The sequence below is a fragment of the Bubalus bubalis genome, chromosome X (genome assembly GCF_019923935.1).
Source record: "Bubalus bubalis isolate 160015118507 breed Murrah chromosome X, NDDB_SH_1, whole genome shotgun sequence".
Lineage (NCBI taxonomy): Eukaryota > Metazoa > Chordata > Mammalia > Artiodactyla > Bovidae > Bubalus > Bubalus bubalis.
In genome coordinates, this window is record NC_059181.1 from 16,445,943 (window position 1) to 16,461,147 (window position 15,205).

General features: G+C 41.7%; 1 protein-coding gene and 1 non-coding gene across 4 annotated transcripts in view; one reads left to right on the top strand and one right to left on the bottom strand.

Annotated features, from left to right (window-relative positions):
• MID1 (midline 1) overlaps positions 1–15,205 on the top strand; it is a 789,406-nt gene that overhangs the window by 204,171 nt on the left and 570,030 nt on the right. The window lies entirely within an intron of this gene.
• LOC112582833 lies at positions 1,499–1,606 on the bottom strand. Its single transcript, XR_003107189.3, has one exon. It is a non-coding gene; the product is annotated as a U6 spliceosomal RNA (small nuclear RNA).

The window sequence follows — 15,205 nt, forward strand, 5'->3', positions numbered from 1 at the left end:
TATCATCACGACTGGAGGAGGTGAAAACCCTACAACACATTTAAAGTAAAGGACTGTATGGAGCGAATTCTCTGGTGGTTAGGATTCCATGCTTTCACTGCCGAGAGAGCGGGTTCAATCCCTTCTGGGGGAATTAAGATCTACAAGCTGAGTGAAGCCAACCCAACCAAAAAAAAGATGGTGACTTGGTTATGGTGATCTTTTATAATGAAGGACAGGTTACTAAATCTGAGAAGTCTACAGTGGTCTGTCTAGCCAAGGCTATGGTTTTTCCAGTGGTCATGTATGGATGTGAGAGTTGGACTATAAAGAAAGCTGAGCGCTGAAGAATTGATGCTTTTGAACTGTGGTGTTGGAGAAGACTCTTGAGAGTCCCTTGGAGTGCAAGGAGATCCAACCAGTCCATCCTAAAGGAGATCAGTCCTGGGTGTTCATTGAAAGGACTGATGCTGAAGGTGAAACTCCAGTACTTCGGCCACCTCATGCGAAGAGTTGACTCACTGGAAAAGACCCTGATGCTGGGAGGGATTGGGGGCAGGAGGAGAAGGGGACAACAGAGGATGAGATGGCTGGATGGCATCACCCACTCGATGGACATGAGTCTGAGTGAACTCCGGGAGTTGGTGATGGACAGGGAGGCCTGGCGTGCTGTGATTCATGAGGTCGCAAAGAGTAGGACACGACTGAGCGACTGAACTGAACTGAACTGACAGTGAAAGTAAAATCTGTTCTTAAAACTCAAGACTATCTCAGGGCAGTTTCAGTTCTAACAATAGGAGCTGACAGGTCCTCTATACCAGGAGAGACTTTTTAGTTTTCAGGAAAAACGGTAACATTTAAACCTTAAAGAAATCAGGATGCACTGAATAAATGCTATAAAATATTGTAGTTTAACAACTGAAATCATAAATGGGTTTATCTAAACACATCCCTCAGTGTGAAGACCACATAACCAAAGTGATTTGTGAGAAATGCATAACTGCATGAAATTAAAGCTTCATGAATATATACATCATCTGCCATGACTTACTAGTTTTCCAAGCATCTTTGGGGGCACTGTAACATGCATTTTGTCATTTTATTTTCTTCTTATCAACATAGTTGGATACTTTCATGAACTAATCATTCCTGAAAATAGTCTGTCTTCTCCTAATGAAACTAATTGATTGCATTAACTATATCAAAATTTCTGGCACATATTTTTTAAAACTCAAAAATAATTTGTTAAAATTGAATGCACCTAATTTCAGGGTTGAAATATGTGTACCTTTACTTTAAAATGGTGGGAAATTCTACCAGAAAGAGCAACCTACCAAATAACTCACACTATAGAAGCACATGCAGAGTCCTATTTTTTAATACCTAAAGCAGTCAAGAATGCAAATAAAAAATTGCAAGTTGAATGTAATCTTAAGGTTTTTTTTTTTTTTTTGGTAAACTTTAAAAATATTCTGTGAATCCTATTCCTAATATTATTTTTTTAATGCTCAAAACTGTAAGAAATATGGAACACTTCTCCGAATTTGTGTGTCATCCTTGTGCAGGGGCCATGCTAATCTCTGTAGCATTCGAGTTTTAGTATATATGCTATTGAAGCTTCTAGCACTGTAACATTATTTTGATTGTGCAAAACCATCTTGGTTATAATGGGGCATCTGAAAGCACAATGAATACAAATACCTACTTTATCTCCTAAAAGATAAGCTTTTTTAATTTTCAGATATGACACATTGAGACTTGTCACTTTGTGTAAGTTAGCACTTCTGCATATAGCAGATTCTGCCACTGTGACGAGTGCATGGTAGCAGCACACAACCACATGAGATAGGCAAGGTCAGCTGAGGATTAGACTTACTTGCCATCAACTGCTGTAATTGTAAAATAGATGTATATTGTTAATTCTCGTGTGGTATTGACTCCATGCACCTAAAATAGGCTTTAAAGACTTAGTATGGTTCGATGCTCTATTTACCTTTTAAATGATTTTTGTTATTTAGATTTATGTGCATAAACACATCATCATCCATCCAGCCTTCACAGCCTTCAGGGTGGGCACATCAGCACTTAGATGTTGCCTGAGAACCTCAGAGAAAGCTTGTGAACATGTAATGTGGTTCTCAGAAAGCCTTGCTTCTGTGCTTGGTAGAGCCCACACTCTGAAATGTGCTATGAGAAATATCTGATTCAGCAGGATTATTCATTGTCCCCCTGGGAACTTGGATCCTCTTAATTTGGGCCTGTGGCAAGGGGAGTGGGCAACGGGTGACAACTGGAGGCACTTGCAACTAGAAAGTCAGTGTCAGCTGAGGATGCTACAGGAAGAGTAAAAAGCACCAGAAAGTTCTGGTGCCCTGAGCACATCAGTGCATTTGCGTAGCACTATCAACTCCTGCGTGTTCGCTCAGTTGTGTCTGACTCGGCGACCTCATGGACTGTAGCCCACCAGGCTCCTCTGCCCATGGGATTCTCCAGGCAAGAATCCTGGAATGGGTTTCCATGCCCTCCTCCAGGGGATCTTCCCAACCCAGGGATCAAATCCGGGTCTCCTGCCTCTCCTGTGTTACAAGCAAATTCTTTACCACTAAGCCACTGGAGAAGCCCAAGTATGTACTTATTAACTTTTCTCCAAAGAATTACCACACACACTCTGATTAATACTGGGGAGCCCCCAACGTGCTCAGATTCCTCAGTCACCTTATATTCTTAAAGGTCCTGCCAAGATTGGGATCCAAGGTCATGGTTTAAAGCAGAAATCCCATTTCAGCCTGTTGGTGGCAAGGACACAGAAGGGAAATGGGCAGAGTCTAGGGCTTCTCTTCAGAGACAGCTCCAGGCCCCAACAAGCATGTGTGCAAGTGCTCCTAAGCCATCAGACCTCTGAGGCGGGGCACAAAAGGCCTTGGGAACCCACGCATGAAATTTCAAATGATTCCTCAAAAAAACTAAAAATAGAGTTGCCATATGATCCATCAATCCCACTCCTGGGCATGTATCTGGACAAAAATATAATTCTAAAAGATACATGCTAGTTCATAGCAACACTGCTTACAATAGCCAAGACATGGAAACAATTTGTTCTATAAGAAGCCTTCCTCAGCCATGTCTTCTGGGTTTCCTCTGGAGGGGTTGTTAAGCACAGCTGGCCTCCTCGGGGGCTTGGGGATGTGCTAGATCAGTATTTTGCACCTGAAAACAGACAATGTTCATTTTTCTAATAAAAATAAGAAACAAAAGACAGATTAATAAAAAAGAAAGTACACACGGTTGGGAAAACTGGACAGATGCATGAACGAATGAAATTAGAACACCCCCTAACACCATACACCAAAATAAACTCAAAATGGGTTAAAGACCTCAATGTAAGGCTGGATACTATAAAACTCTTATTATTGGAAAACATCAGCAGAACACACTTTGCCATAAATAGCAGGAAGATTGTTTTTGATCCATCTTCTAGAGTAACAAAAGTAAAAACAAAAAATAAACACATGGGATGTAATTAAACTTAAAAGCTTTTGCACAGCAAAGGAAATCATGACTAAAACGAAAAGAGAACTCTCAGAATGGGAGAAAATATTTGCAAATGAAGCAATCAACAAGGGCTTAATCTCCAAAATATACAAACAGTTCATGCAGCTCAATATCAAAAATAAGGAAAAAAACTCAATCAAAAAATGGGTGGAAGATCTTGTAGACAATTCTCCAAAGAAGACATACAGATGGCCAAGAGGCACATGAAAAGATGCTCAATCTCACTAATTAGTACAAAAATGCAAATCAGAGCTACAATGAGGTATCAATGCTGCTGCTGCTGCTGCTAAGTCACTTTAGTCGTGTCCAACTCTGCGACCCCATAGACAGCAGCCCACGAGGCTCCACCGTCCCTGGGATTCTCCAGTCAAGAACACTGGAGTGGGTTGCCATTTCCTTCTCCAAAGCATGAAAGTGAAAAGTGAAAGTGAAGTTGCTCAGTCGTGTCCGACTTGTAGCGACCCCATGGACTGCAGCCTACCAGGCTCCTCCATCCATGGGATTTTCCAGGCAAGAGTACTGGAGTGGGGTGCCATTGCCTTCTCCGGAGGTATCAATGGTCGTCATTTAAAAAATGTACAAACAATAAATGCTGGAGAGAATGTGGAGAAAAGGGAACCCTCCTAAACTGTTCCTGGGAATATAAAGTGGTACAGACAGCCACTACAGAAAACAGTGCGGAGGTTCCTTAAAAAACTAAAAACCAGAGCTAGCATATGATCTAGCAATCCTGGGCATATACCCAGAGAAAACCATAATTTGAAAAGATACATGAACCACTATGCTCATAGCCCTATTTACAATAGCCGAGACATGGAAACAACCTAAATAGCCATCAGCAGAGGAAAGGATAAAGAAGATGTGCTACACATATACAAAGGAGTATTAGTCATAAAAAGAATGCAGTAATGCCATTTGCAGCAACATGGATGGACCTGGAGATTGTCAGACTAAGTGAAGTTAGTCAGACAGGGAAAGACAAAAATATGATATTGCTTTTATGTGGAATTTTTTTTAAAGGTACGAATTAACTTATCTACAAAACAGAAACTGAGTTACAGATGGAGAAAACAAACTTATGGTTACCAGGTGGTTAGGGGATGTGGGGGGAGGATAAATTGGGACGTTGGAATGGACATACACACACCACAGTATATGAAATAGATAACCAACAAGGACCTACTCTGTACCACAGGGAACTCTACTCAGTTGTCTGTAATGACCTATATGGAAAAAGAATCTAAAAAAAGAGTAGATATATGTGTATGTATAATCGATCCACTTTGCTGTACACCTGGAACTAACACAATATTGTAAATTGACTATACTTCAATAAAAATTAAAGGGAAAAAAAGAAGAAAGCACACACATTTCTGTAATATAAATTTTATCCAATCTGGGAGGCTTCATAAGGAAATGAAGATTCAAACGGTTACCCCTAAGTGTTTCTATACGAGGTCTGATGAAGGGTGGAAAGTCGTGGGAAGTTTCAACGAGGGGTAACCCAGCAAGGTCGGTTCCTTCAGATTCCCTCCAGCATCACTCCATCTGCAGAGAAAGGAATGCTCCTCTCCTCGGGTATGGGGGTGAGGGGCATCTCTAACCTGAGGGTCTTATGACCTGCCTTGGGGGAAGGGCAGAGGCCTTATCCATTACCCCCTCTTTACCCCCTGGTAGGCTGCAGTCCATGGGGTCGCTAGAGTCGGACACGACTGAGCGACTTCACTTTCACTTTCATGCATTGGAGAAGGAAATGGCAACTCACTCCAGTGTTCTTGCCTGGAAAATCCCAGGAACGGGGAAGCCTGGTGGGCTGCCGTCTATGGGGTTGCACAGAGTCGGACACGACTGAAGCGACAGCAGCAGCAGCAGCAGCCACAAGTTTATTTTCTACATCTGTGACTCTATTGCTATTTTGTAGATAAGTTTATTTTGAACCCCCCCCCTTTTTTAGGCTCCACATATAAGTGATGCCATATGGTGTTTGTCTTTCTCTGACACTTCACTCGGTATAACAACCTCTAGATCTCTCCATGTTGTGGCAGATGGCATTATTTCATTTTTTTTATAGCTGAATAATATTCCATTGTGTATATGTACCACATCTGCTTTATCCATTCCTCTATTGATGGACATTTAGGTTGTTTCCATGTCTTGGCTATTGTAAATAGTGCTGAAATGAACACAGGGGTGCATGTATCCTTCTCAATTATAATTTTCTCCAGATACATGCCCAGGAGTGGGATTGCTGGATCATATGGTAGCTCTATTTTTAGTTTTTTAAGGAACCTCCATACTGTTCTCTATAGTGGCTGTACCAGTTTATGTTCCCACTGACAGTGTAGTAGGGTTCGCTCTTCTCCATACCCTCTCTTATTGTTTGTAGACTTTTTGATGATGGCCATTCTGACTGGTGTGAGGAGATACCTCACTGTAGTTTTGATTTGCATTCCTCTCATAATTAGTGATACCGACCATCTTTTCGTCTGCTTTTTAGCCATCTGAATATCTTCTTTGAAGAAGTGTCTATTTAGATCTTCCACCCATTTTTTGATTGGGGTGTTTGTATTCTTGATATTGAGCTGCATGAGCTGTTTATATATTTTGGAGATTAATCCTTTGTCAATTCTTGCCCTATTCATCAGGATGTCTTAATGAGCTTAGGACATCCAAAAGTGAACTCTTGGTCAGCTCTCCAAAACTCATTTCCTGCTTCTCATCCATTCCCCCTGTTCCAGAAGTGTCCAGACTGATTAGTGTTGAAAACCTGGGCATTGTTCCTGCCCACTTACTCTTCCTCCCCACTTATGCACAGTCAGGTGCTAAGTCCCACTCCAGACCATGTGTCAAGTCCTTCTCCTTCTCTCCCTCCTGCCTGCCACCATCCAGCCCTATAACCATCCTCCCTCACCAGAACCACCCACCCCCGCAAGAGCTTCCCCTAGATTCTTCTTTTGTCCCCTCTAGTCCATGTCTTAGAGTTTTCTCCTTGAGAATAAATCAGGTCAGGTCAGCCCTCTTCTTAAAACCTCCCAGCAACTCTCCATTGGGTTAAGAATAAGTGAGAGGAATAGAAGAAGCAGTGAAGAGTTCCAAGTTTGTATACTCATGGCATAGGAAATTTGAAGATGCATCAACACACACTGGGATACACTTGATAGCTTGAGCATTTTGGATTGGGTTCTCAGATGCCTACACATCCAGGAAAGTGAGATGTTTTGGGGGCATCCCTGGGCTTGCTGGACTTGGACTGTGTATGTCAAAAATGGATGGGAGCCCAGAATTTATTTTAACTAGTTGGGTACTATGGACTTGTCGTGCTGGAAGGTATGATAAAAACAGGAGAAAGCAAAAACAAATCTCTTCTGGCTGGACCTTGTTGTCCGTATTTAGAAAACACTTCATTTCTTTCGTTTGGCAATATTTAAATGTAAAAACATCAGCAAAAACGTTTTAACTTCTCAATTTGTCTTGGAGAATATCATAAAGTTTCCTGGAACCTGACCATAAACAAGCATACTAACAAGTGTATTTGCGCAGAAAATAAGGAATCCAATGGATAAATACAATACGACTTACACAATCCCTGAAATATTTTAAAAAACATTTAGCTTCAGCTGTGGAGATGGCAATTTGTGATTAATCTGATCAAAGTAGACAGCAAGCTGCATAGTGCGTGAAAGGAGCTCTGGGCAATTCAGCATGTAGCTCAGACAGCCACAGCTCAGGGCCTCCTCCCCACAGAGACTGTTCACCTACAGAGCCACTTTCCTGCCCTCAGGACTGGGTGCCTTGAGCCTTCTATATGTCCAGTGTTGTTTAGGAAGAGAGATCAAAGGCAGAGCACACAAGCACACATGCGCAAGCAGCTGTCTAGCCTGGTCAGAACTCCCAGGGTGGCAGCGAATGTTGGTGGGATCCTTTCAGTCCAAGACCAAGAATTCTCTTTCTAGCTTTGTCTTTCTCTTTCAGGAACTCCTTTTTTATTGATCACCCCAGGTTTACCAGGTTCCATGGAGCTGGGTTAATCCAGCCAAATGCATCTGAGCTCCTGATACTCAAATGTCTCTTAAATTCAGGACTATGCCTTAACCATGCATTCTTGATCTCCCAGAATGCACTGCTCAAAGTTTGTACATTAAAAAAAATGCTTTGCTAAATATGAAACTAAATGCAAATCACACTGATAGCTTTCTAAGTTTTTGTTTCTTGTTTCAGTGGATTCACACATGAGGAAAATATGTGTACTAGACTTTAGGAAAATAAATGGTCTTGAAATATTATTCTCTTCATCAAGGTGAACTAACTTTATGTGTCAAAGCATCCCAAAGTCACAGTGGCTGAACATAGTAGAAGTTAATTTCTTTGCCTGCCTTTAAGTCCAACACACATTTGAGAGAGTCTGCTATGTGCTTTCACATGGGGCCAGGTTCCATCCATCTTGAGGTGCCATCTTTGGCCAGGGCCCCAGTGTCCTCTATATGGGCTGATGGAAACGGAGTCGAGGATCCCACAGGAGGCTGTGTGCACAGGCTTGGAGACACTCTACCCCCATTCTGTTGGCCAAAACCAGTCATGTGGCCCCACCTAACCAGCAGGCTGGCTGGGAAGTATAGTGTAGCTTTGTGCCCAGAAGACACAGAAATGGATTTACTGAGCACTTAGCCTTCTCTTCTGTGATTGTTAAATTGTAACATATGATATACAGATATTTGGACATTTTTAACCTCAAAAATCATAGTTTCATATGGTTTCAGCTAATAGTTTGTATTTCTTATCCAGAGTACTCACAACTAGATATTAAAAGAGTGGTCAAATTAGTGGTGGGAAAGTTAGTGATTGGGCTTGGAATTAGGGCAAAAGGCAGGTAGGAGACGATGCTGGGAAAGTAATCCGAAATACTTACTAACATTTCATTGCACTGTCCTTCGAGAACTATGAAGTTAAAGAAACAAAAAGTTAAAGCTTTTTTTTTTTTTTTTAGCAGTTTTTAGAAAGATTTTATAAGATAGTGTGTCCAACTCTTATCATCAGTATTGTGCTTGCCTGTGGTAGATTCTGTTTTCCCCCTCAATAATACTGTTTCAGCTTAATCAGAAACATTTTAAATAATTTTATTTTATTGCATAATTTTAAATAGCTGCCATATGTGAATTAAAAAACTCACAAGCATAGAATGTGGAACTGGATTCTTGGTGTAATAAATAAATTTCCTCCAGCATCTACAAATCAGCAAGTAATTATTAGCCATTCTATCCACTCGTGATTTCCCTCTTTTAAACTGTTTTCCCACTTTCCTGACCAGATGTAGAATTTGATGATTAAACCAGTAAAATCCCATTTGTGGCTATCCCTTTGAAGCTGTTTCTCAAAACTGGGTGACTACATGGACTGCACACTCATTAATTACAAGGCACGTTGCTCATTTATGGACTCCCATGGTTCTCTGATGGCTTTTTCTACAGAGTTCTTTCAAGGTGCTTGCTCTCCTGTAGGAAATATGCACAGAACGTGTCTCTGCATCCATAGAGCAGCTGGAGACCGAAGCGATGTTTCATGATTTGTGTAGCTGCCTGAACATCCAGAATCCATTGTATATTTCTCAGTCATGAGTTGAGTCTTAGTTGTTCTTTCCATATTTTAAACAAGTGAGGAGAAGGCTAGATGTAATGTCGAATATCTGATGTCTTCCAGCAGAGCTGTACTACTGAAATGCATTTGTAACCAGGGAAGGAATCCCTGATAGTGGAGAAGAAATCTGACTTCCTTAACAAGTTTTTGATGTCTTAAGTATTCATCATTAACATTTTGGAGAACTTCACAAGTGATACTTTGTACAGTGTCAAAAATGATGTCTTGGAGGGAATTAATACAACTCAGATTTCTCAGTTTCACCTTTACACCTAAAGGCAAACATGTGAAAGCAATAAAACCCGAGAAAGCAGATTTCTCTGTAGAGTTCTGTTAATGTACAAACAGTATATGAATTTCACCTTCTGGTAACTTTCTTCTCTTAGTTAACCCCAGGCAGTATTCTCCACAATCCAAACTTATTGACTTTGACAAATACATATGAAATGGGTACCAGGAACCCTGGGCTTTTTCACCAAAGTTTCTAAGTAAGCTTTTTTTTTTTTAATCATATTTTCAACATTTCAATTTGGTTCTTTGTAATTTCACATCTCACAGTTTCAATAATCTTTTTTAGGTATAATTGTCATAAAACATTATGTTCATTTCAGATGTACAACACAGTGATTCAATACTTGTATACACTGCAAAATGATCATGACAATAAGTCTAGTTACCATCTCTAAACCATACATAGTTACAGCATTTTTTTCCTTGTGATGGCAACTTTTAAGATGGACTATCTTAGCAACTTTAAAATATGCATTACAGTTTTATTAATGATGTGGCTTTCCTGGTGGCTCAGTAGTAAAGATCTGCCTGCCACCACAGGAGAGTTCAATCTCTGGGTGGGGAAGATCTCCTGGAAGAGTGCATGGCAACCTACTCCAGTATTCTTGCCTGGTAATCCCATGAACAGAGGAGCCTGGCAGGCTACAGTCCGTTGGGGCACAAAGGGTCAGATACGACTTAGCAATTGAGCATGAACGAGCACAATTAACTATAGTGGCCATGCTATATGTTACATCCCCAGGGCTCATTTGTTGTGTAAGTGGAAGTTTGTGCCTTTTGATCCCCTCTACCTGTTTTGTGGCCCCTGACAGCAATCGCAGGTCTCTTCTCTGTATCTTTGAGCTTGGGGTGGTTTTTTGGTCTGTTTTTTAGATTCCACATTTAAGTATATATAAGTGAGGTCATACAGAATCTGTCTTTCAGGTAGCATAATGCCCTCAAGGTCCATCCATGTTGCTGAAATGGCAAGATTTCATTCTTTATCATGGCTGAATAATATTCCATTGTATATACATACCACTTTTTTTTCCATCCATTCACTCACTGATAGACACTTAGGTTTTTCCATATATTGGCTATTGTAAATAATGCTGCAGTGAACATAGGGGAGCATATATTTTTTCTTTGGATAAGTACCCAGAAATGTAACTGCTAGGTTGTATGGTTGTTTTGTTTTGTTTTAAAGTTTTGAGGACCCTCCATGCTGTTTTCCAGAGTTCCTGTACCAATATTTATTCCCAACAACAGTGTAGGACGGTTCCTTTTCTACATATCCTCACTGACACTAGTTATTTGTTGTCTTTTGATGATAGCCATTTTGGCAGGTGTAAGGTGATGCCTCATTGTGGTTTTGATTTGCATTTTCCTGATGACTAGTTGACGTGGAGCATCTTTTCGTATGTGTGTTGGCCATCTGAATGTCTTCCTTCGAAAAAATGTTACTTCACATTTTCTACCCATTTTAAAATCAGAGTGGTGTCTTTTTTTTTTTTTTTTTTTTTGGAAATGAGTTGTTTGAGTTCCTTTTATATTATAAATATTTATATTACATTTTATATTTGGGTATTAGCCCCTTATCAGATACATGATTTGCAAATATTTTCTTCCATTTGGTAGGTTGCCTTTTCATTCTGTTGGTTTCCTTTGCTGTGCAGAGCTTTTTAGTTCTTGCCTTTGCTTTTGCTGTAAAGTTTCAATAATCTTGTTGGTGCCTGTTGAGTTCACCTCACTTCTATGGAAGATGCTTTGTGTCTTGCAAAATCCTTGCTATTTCCAACTGCTAGAAACCTCTGTATAACTCTCTGGTGCCTTTAGGATGGGCCAAATGTTTCATGTGGACACAGGCCCTTCCTTTCTGGCCCTCGTTTATCTCCTGCTCCTTCTCCCTCCCACTGTTCTGTCTGCTTCCCTTCTCACTCCCCTGATCCACACACTTTCTCTGCTCCAAGTTACAGGCCACTGACTCCTCATGTTCCTGATGGCTCCTTTTGAGGATGAAGCTGGGTTTTGGGGCATCAGGGAATAGGTAAGGCCCTTCCTAATGGAGCTGGGGCACTTATTGCTTGCAAATCTGAGGTCAAGAAGGGGGAAAGTGGGAAAAGGGGAAAGGTAGGAGAGAGGGATATTTTATGAGTTTGGGATTGACCTGTGCACACTGCTATATTTAAAATAGATAATAAGCAAGCACCTACTCTATAGCAGAAGGAATTCTACTCAATGGTCTGTAATAACCTTAAATGGGAAGAGAATTTTAAAAGAATTGATGTATGTATATGTATAACTGAATCACTTTGCTGTACACCTGAAACTATACAACATTGTAAATCAGCTATACTCCTATACAAAATAAAAATATTAAAAAAATAAATTTACAGGTCAGCTCCATGATTTGTTGATAGATTGAAATCTCACTAAATCTCGCTAAATCTTCACTAAAGGAATTACACGTTCCTTATAAAAATATGGAATTATATTCCCACAGGCATAATATCCCCCTCGATAGGTTTCTTTTGTCATGTGTTCTTTGTAAATCCACCTGAAATGGGACATCTTCTTCTTTTCTGGGCAGAGTCAGTTTCTCCCTCCACTCTGCTCCCCAGACTCAGCTCCACGTTGTTAAAGGAGGAGAAAACAGATGTGGGCACTTTGTCAAAGTTCAGTACAAACATGGTTAAAAAACTGACTCTTTGAGGATCTAGATGGAAGATTTTTTTCTCAGGGTGAGGTAAAATTACATTACCTTATTCATCAGGGCATGGGGACAGCTGTTTTTACCAATTAGTTTTGATCTTTGTATTTCATTCTTAAACATATCAAGACAAATAACCCAATTGGAAAATGGGGGAAGGACCTGAATAGACCTTTCTCCAAAGAAGATACACAAAGAGCCAATAAACACATAAAAATTGCTCGACATCATTAGCCATCTGGGAAATTCAAATCAAAGCACAGTACTACTTCTCAACCACTAGAACAGCTGTAATTAAAAAATGGACACTAACAAGGGCTGGTGAGAACGTGGACGAGTTGCAGTCCTCATGCACTGTTGGTGGAGCTGCGAAATGATACAGCTATCTTGGAAAACAGGGTTTTGTTGTTGTTCAGTCACCCAGTCATATCTGACTCTTTGTTACTGCATGGACTGCAGCCAGGCTTCCATTCATTTCCTGAAATGCAAAAAGGTAAAATGATTGACTGAGGAGGACTTAGACATAGCTGAGAAAAGAAGAGAAGCAAAAGGCAAAGGAGAAAAGGAAGAAAACAGTGCGTCAGTTCTTCAAAAAGTTAAACATAGACTGCCTATGGTCCAGCACTTTCACTCCTAAGTATATACCCAAGAAAAACGAAAACATATGTTCATAGAAAAGCTAATACACAGTGTTCGTAGCAGCATTATTCTTAATAGCCAAAAGGTAGAGACATCCCAAATGTCCATCAACTGACAAACGGATAAATGTGGTCTATTCATACAACAGAATAGTATTCATCAGTTAAAAACGAACTGCTCTTATGTGCCAGATGAATGAACCTTGAAAACCTGCTAAATGAAAAAGGTCAGACACAAAAAGACCATAGGAGATATGATTACACTTCTGTGAAATGTCCAGAATAGGCAAATCTAGAGAGAGAATGTAAGTCTGTGGTTGGCAGGGAATGGAGGGAGGGGAGAATTGGGACTAAGGGCTGTTAGGTGTGTCCTGGAATTAGTGGTGACAGCTGCAGGAAGCGCATGGTCAAATGTACATTCCTTGTCTGTTGACGTGCCCAGGGGGTTAATATGCATGCATTTTATCATGTATTTACTGTGCAAGAGGAAACAACCCCAGCCATCCACCAAACATACAGCTGAAGCCTTTTCTTCCAGAATCTGCTGGTAACCCTCTCCAATCGTGGAATGAGTGGCAAGCTACCGCCTTGGCACTTGGGGTTGGGGCCCACTCTTTCCGGCCTCGAGGTCAAGGTCAGCAAACTGCAGCCCTCAGGCCAAGGCTAGGTGGCCCTCTGTTTCTATGTGGCTCTTGAGCTAAGAATGGCTTTTACTTTATAAATGGTTAAAACTAAACCAAAAAAAGAATATTATTGCATGACATGTGGAAAGCTTATGAAATTCAAATGTTTTGGTGTCCATAAATATGTACTGAATACGGCCATGCCCATCTATCTACTGTTGCTTGCAGCTGCTTTTGCACTGGGACAAAGACCCCGTGGGCCACAGAGCCTAAACTATTTACCATCTGCCCCTTTATGGAAAACATCTGCCAACCTCTGCTCTACAGATGAAGAGTTGAGTGAATTGTGTTTCCAGGAGTGAGGAGGGCGCCCTGGGCTGGAACCGCTGACAAGGCTCTGCTAGGTTGTGACTGCTCCTTCGGGCTGGAGTTGCCTCATCTGTAACAGGAGATGGCTTGCATGAAGGCTCTCTACAGCGTCTTTCCAGCTTTGACCGTCTCTAGTGTATCAAGATTCCAGTGTGTTCGGTGGCCCCCAGGTGGCCAGTGGGGCAGAGGGGCAGCACTCTTGTCTGGAACAAAGCCACGGGGCCCAGGGAGTCACGTGAGACATAGGGCACCGAGCTGAACACAGACCTGGGGAGCCAGTGTGTCTGGACAGAGCAGATCTGAAAACTGGCCCCCTCCATGGTTCAGAAGCAGACGATTTGGGCCACTTTCATGTGTCCTAGTTTCGTAGATTATATGTAACCCAGTTCTGTTTATTTCTGTATTTAATGGCTGCACTGGGTCTTCGTTGCTGTGTGGGCCTTTCCCTAGTTGCAGAGTGGGGGGCTACTCTCCAGTGGCGGTGCACGGGCTTCTCATTGCACTGGCTTCTCTTGTTGCAGAGCAGGGGCTCACTAGCTGTGGCGCATGGGCTTAATTGCCCCACGGCATGTAGAACCCTCTCAGACCAGGGATTAAACCTCTGTCGCCTGCACTGGCAGGTGGATTCTTATCTACTGAACCCCCAGGGAAGTCCCATGTAATCCAATTCTTTAACCCTGGGGAAGAAGGAAATGGCTGATGCTAAATATTGGGGACCTGGAGAAGGGCATGGCAACCCACTCCAGTATTCTTCCCTGGAGAATCCCATGGACAGAGGAGCCTGGTGGGCTACAGTCCAGGGGGTCACAAAGAGTGGAACATGCCTGAAGTGACTTAGCACAATTAATGGTGAAGGCTTGCAAGGCATGATAGCAGAGGCTGGCAATCTGAAATTCAGGTTTTCAAAGTCCGGTCTAGCACTTCCAGCAGATTTGTGGCAATTGATCAGGTAACTCTCATGTCCATAGAGTCTCTGTGGTGCTTCCTGTTTTCTCAGTTCTAACATGTGGCTCTTTATCCACAGTCCAAGGGATCACGAGTTGTCGGCATCGTTGCTCCAGCCTGGTGTCTGTCGCTATGGAACCATACTGGCCTGCTGCTATGGCTGGAGAAGGAGCAGCAAGGGAGTCTGTGAAGGTACTTTTGTAAAAACTCAGACCACCCAGTGCTCAGGTGGTTGGCCTTGGTCCTGCAGTTTTTCTCTGTGATACCATAAGCTGTCACCAGGTTGCCAGTGGCTTTCCCAGGGCAGGGACACAGTCCTAACTGACTCGCAAGGTCTAAGTTCTTGTGAGATCTCTTCCCATTCAAAATATGGCTGACACCATCACCCTTGATATGATGTGTTTGTTTTAGGAACCCTGTTTCATCAATTCTTTCTGCTGTTCTCTTAGTCAATATGGCTGTTTTTGTTTTAATCTAGAGAAACTGAG